Raw genomic sequence first — 6,027 nt, forward strand, 5'->3', positions numbered from 1 at the left:
AAATCCTTCAATGGCAGAAGGAGAACGAGAAAGCTGAGAAGGAAGGTCGGCCAATGCCATTTTCTGATATTCTTTAGGGTGGTTGTGAGTCATGGCAACAGTGTCACTTAGTGGTGAGACCAGCTTCAAGAGTAGCAAAATCTAAGAGGTCTTTGAAAAAAATAGCGAGAAGTGGCTAGAAGCTAGGCAATGGTCGTTCACGGGTGTTAGGGACAAGGACATCTCTCCACTACCCTAGGTAACCCTAAGAATCCAAGTTAGGTTTGAGGACTTTCCAGTTATGAGGGTTAGAAGCATGCATGGTCTGAATACCGTGACATGTATATTAAGAGAAAGAGGAATGAGCTTGTAGACATTGAGCAATTTTCTTAGACGATTCAGGCTGAAGTGATCGAGGATGTCTTGGTCCATGTGAGCAGCTTGTTTTAGGCACAAGGATTTCAGATTGTACCAGTCGGTGGAAGCCCTGTTGTTCTAGAAAAAAGTAGTTGTGTGTCCATTGAGGTGGAGCAGAGCTATCACAATCCCATAGAGGATCTCAATGGGCCCATACTATGTGCCCTCGTATTTAGACACTACTAGAAAATGACGCGCCGTTGGCACGTGATTGTGCTCATCATTGGATTATTCATGATCGAAGGAAACTGGTTTACATACTTGTTATAATATACAGAAAAGAATTGATACGAAGAATAGTTAAAAACAGGGAGGTATCGAGGACTATATACATAAAAAGCTCAGATGAGTGAACTATATATACATCAAAATACAAACAGGTTTTGTTAGGCCTTACATTATGCAAGTTCAGCATGTTATGTGACAAAAAGTTGGGATGAGAGAACTGTATACATCAAAATGTTAACCGAGTCCCAGGTACTAAGTGCTGCAGTAACTTTTCATGCACGATCAAGATGTTGTGCACCCAAAGGTGGGGATGAGTGAAATATATACATCAAAAGATTAGTAGATATTGTTTGCCAGAACTGCATAAATGATCAGAATGTTGAGCACCAAAAAGTTAGGAAGAGCAAACTGTATGCTTGAAAATATTAACCGGTCTTGTCTGCCACAATGTTCTCGTGTTGGTCCAACATGATCTGTAACAAAACCATAGCCTTAATTAGAATATATATATATATATATAAATGATTAAGAGCTATTTGTTAATCATGTTCTGTATAAGTAGGAAAGAATTGATATTAGTAGGTAATTGAACATCAGTTAGCATATAATTGTTGCAGTAGTTCAATCCTCATTCTGTCAGATGAATCCATGAACATACAAGCTAAATGGTCTATATTGATACAATCTTTGTTACATGTACACACAGGTACTCCCACGGAAGATTTACATACAAGAAAATGGCACGCATATGGTTACTAGTATTCCCAAATGTATTGACTGATCAGATCGTTTCTTAAAAATTCATGAAGGATTTTGTCGGTGATCTTTGAACCAGGGGTTCCCGAGTCCCAAGGCCAGGACAGCACAACACCACGTGACGCCATCCCTCGGGGACCATCTCCCCAAGGGCCGAGAAGAGCCAGTTCCGGGAGGGGTGCTCGGGGCCATGAACAGTTGACCCCTGAGTACCCGAAGCTCCCTGAGGACCCGAGAAGAGCCAGTTTCGGGAGTGGTGCTCAGGGCCATGAATAGTTGGCCCCCGAGTACCCGGAGTTCTCCGAGGACCCGAGAAGAGACAAGCCCGGGAGGGGGTGCTTGGGGCCATGAACAGTTAGCCCCCGAGCGCCCAGAGTTCCCTGAGGACCTAAGAAGCCCCTTGCCGGTGGGCCCCACGGGCTTCGCGGTGAGGTGTCAATCGGTGGGAAGGCCGATGCTGCATTTAAGAGGGAGCGTGGCTGGTCACATCCAACCACTCCCCCCCACGCCTACCGTATTGAGTACGTCAGTCCCTGCCACCGCCTGGCAGGAAGGCGTGGGGACATTTAATGCGACGGGTCCCATCGCACGTCACCCTGCGGGGCCCATAAAGGAAACGGCTTGGAGATATCGTCACTGGGCTCGAGACGTATCGCCTGCCACCCTGCCGCGTCAGACCGTGTCAGGTGTGCTCTGACCAGACAGGCATGCGGGGATGTTCAGCGGCTGGCCGGTGGGCCCCCCTGCACCTGCTAAAGTTGGGGCGTAATGGGCGATGGGACCGGCCGGGGGGGGGGGCGCATTTTCAACCCCTGTAACATCAAACTGTAGACCCATAATGGTTGCTTTCCATTTATGGCTTACGGGAACTCATGTCCCCGTTTTGGGCATGCCGAGCCTCCCCCCGGTAGGATAAAAGGGGGGAGGGAGCACTTCGGAGGAGGATAGGCTAACTTGGGAGGGGCGAACTTGAAGTAAGAAGCACGTCCGAAGCCCAAGACTTAGACAAAAAAAACCTTGTAACACAGAGATCCAGAGAAAGGTATTCCAAGAGTATTAATAGCACATCATACACACAGGAGTAGGGTATTACGCTCTGTGCAGTCCGAACCTGTCTAAAATCTCTTGAGTATTTATTCCTACTAGCCGACGATCATCCGTGTCACCTAGATCTCATACATTCGCATTAAATCCACGCACGAGGTAGATCCAGAATTAGCCCCCCTGCCGAATCTCAAAGGGGGTCCCTCAGGATCCCCGCTTGCGGTGTTCATCCACCGATAGAATTCATTAAGAATAATAGCTCACTGACACCAGATTGTTTCTTAACTCTTAAGTTCATCAAGAATAAATATACCATCAAGAATGTGTCTACTAGGAATAAAATTTGTCTGCGATTGACTAATCAGTTCATTTGCCCCACCCTTAGTAAGCAAATAGGTCAATGTTGTCTTATGTTATTAGCTTCTTTCATCTTAAGAATAAGTGAAATCAATCCATATATAGTCCAACATGCTTAGATTGAACTCATATCTATGAAAATGATTAGACATCTCTAAAGAAAGGAGATGTACAATATCACTTATTTTTTATCCTGTGAAATTTTTACTCATAAGAAATAAACTTTTAAAAGATCATCTAGCGGGAAAATTGTTTATTTGAGATCCAAAGTTAGAAAAACAAGCAATTATTTAATGTCCATATCACCTTCACTGACTATTTAAATGGTACAATTAATGATTTAAGATTAAATAGGCTGATTCCTTCTCATGTACAAACAAATTCAAATTACTAATCCTTTATATCTTCTACAGGACATGCATGAACATCAGTATGAGCTACTTGTATAATATTTTGCTACAAGCATTCTGACTATATTTAAAAAAAAAAACTATTACCTCAAGATTCGGCTACAAATATTATGTAAAATCATGTCATTCTTGTATTGCAGGATCAACATGCTGATAAAGTACTCCATTGCAACATCATCAAGCTTATATTTACATTAGAACTATATACTATTATTCTACTCCGATATACCCCTGTTGTCTCAGCTTCTGTCACTTATGCCTATGTTATGTTCTTTCTGTTCGGAACCCTAGAAGATGATTATGACTCTAATACGACCATTACTAGCGTCTATGCCTCACCAGTACATTACATTGCTCCCTCATTGCTCTACTCTTTATACGCTATTGTCGTTGTTGTGCTTGCTCAGTGTTGTTGTTTCTACGGAATGTACTGGTGCAATATTGTGATATTTCTGTGCTTTAAACTCTTGTGATGTTTAAGATCTAATGTTGTATTACATTCAACATTTATGCAATGATAGATGGGGGGATATCTACAATAATGAAACAGAAGAATTCTGTATATGTAGCCATGCTAAATCCCATTCTAATAGTAGTTGAGTAAATATGGCCATTAGATCCAGGGTCTCTTGAGGTTTCTGGGCCTAACCAAATATATAGATAAATTAACTCCTGAGGCACGGTTGGATTTTGAAATTCTGACATCATTCGGTTATTTCTCCAAACACTCAACCAGTGCATATGCCCATAATTTTATCAGGCGAGGGTCAAAATCTGAACAACACTAACAAATTGAATGCAACATTCCAAATCAATTGAAAATCAGCAAAATTGTGAGCATTTTTAATGTCTTGAAGCACATGCAACCTCACATGCTTGTAACAAAATCTTTCTTTGTTTTGACAAGTCAGCAGAATATAGATATTGTCGTGTATAAAAAGTATCAACTTTTTTATATGAGGTGAACAGATAAGTGTAAAATGCATGAGCCTATTGCAAGACAAATGAAAGTAGAAGATCAATGTCTGTCAAGAGATATTGAAGAGGGTAAGGATGTCCTTAAACAAATATTGAGATAGAAAGGGTAAGAGATGGTTTTTTTGTGATACCTTACTGTACTCTTGGCTTTTTGGTGTGGCTCGAGCATTTTCTGTTGAATTTATCTAATGTAGCATCTTGAGGTTGGTCACTCTAGTACACAGTGGTGCAATATGTGAGTAGTAAGTTTGTGATAAAAATGTAAAATCATGATACAGAAATTAGAGAGAATAAATTACCTCTATGTCAGTTGTTGTAGATGTATACGATCTTTTACCTTTTAGTTTATCTGGTAAAGATGCATCCCTTGTGCAATATAAGATAAGTGTTCAATGAGGATGCAAATTAAATTTTGGAATTATGTTCTACATTGTAGAGTTCTTACTGTATCTGTTATACCTTCATCCTGTCATCGTCAGCATTGAAATTAGTGAAGCTGTGGGAGCCTTCCTGTTCATAGTTGGAGATGTGTGGGTATTAATTGTATTTTATAAGGAATATGGCAATATTGCAATATCCAACATGGAAGATAAACGAACCTGTATATCAGCTTGTTTTGGTTTTATTGGTATTGTAGGGAGTTGACCTTTTTGAATAGAAGATGTTGATGATACTGATAAACTCCGAGCATTTTCAATTTGTCAAACTATTGGTATTGTTGCTTGTTTTCCGAATTGTTGTTTGATATGTATAACTTCAAAGGATGGTTGATCACTGTCAATACTTTTCTTGGCCGCAATTTTGACAATGAATGTATATTTTTGCCTAATCAATATTTGTATATCGGGAGGTGTATCAAATCGATCATAGAGAGCTTGCAGTTTTTGACAAGGTTTTCCTATTAGATGTTGAGCCTTTTGGTCAAATAGAACAAATTCAAGCTCATAAGTTTTGTCACTTCCCATTAGACATAGCTTGTACCTTGAAATAGCATAAATTTCAGATTGAATTGAAGGCTAACAATTATGTAGTAAATTCTTATATATAAAGGGTAGAAGACATACCCGTATTCAATTTTAGTACATGAACAACACTTCTTTGTGCAATTAAAAATTGAACTGTTTAATCGTGATCTTGAGTGACATGCAGTACATGCCGGGTAATACCAACTTTGTCTCGATGCTAGCCTTGTGATGGTAACAATACATTGGAATTTTTGATCTTGCATAAAAAGTATAATAAACAAATTATATGTTTTGTTAATATCTATATCTTTAATAGACATATATGGTTATATTGTAGATTGCATTAGATATTTTACCATATCTTCAAATGGATCGATATCTTTAAGCTGTAGAACAGTAGCTTGTTTAACTTCTTGTTGAATGCTTTGATCATTAATAAGCTCTAATTTCTCTATTGGTTCTACAATATCAGGTAAGCTAAAATGAAAATATAATAATGTTAATAAGGTTGTATTGTAGAAGTAATACTGTACATTGGAAATAATATTAGAATGTAAATTTTTGTTCTTACCATGCATAAAAATTTCTAATATCTGGAATGTTTTCTTCATTAATGTACTAGCGGCATGCTGATGATCCACTTAGAAAATGTGTTTGAGATCTATAGCTTTTCCATAGGGTTCCAACAAATATAGCAATGACAAGATTATCTTGTCCTATTTGATATACTGTATCACCATTGAATTCAGATGCTCTTGCTCCTAGAAGAGATAGTTCTATTGTTTGTCCGCTGTATTGTTGCAAAATATATATTATTATTTTCTTTAGAAGGAATATATAGTCATATAATATGTACAAGTAAAGGAACAAGTTTGACTACTGGTGTTTGGCTA

The sequence above is a fragment of the Phragmites australis genome, chromosome 6 (assembly GCF_958298935.1).
Source record: "Phragmites australis chromosome 6, lpPhrAust1.1, whole genome shotgun sequence".
In the NCBI taxonomy this organism is placed as follows: domain Eukaryota; kingdom Viridiplantae; phylum Streptophyta; class Magnoliopsida; order Poales; family Poaceae; genus Phragmites; species Phragmites australis.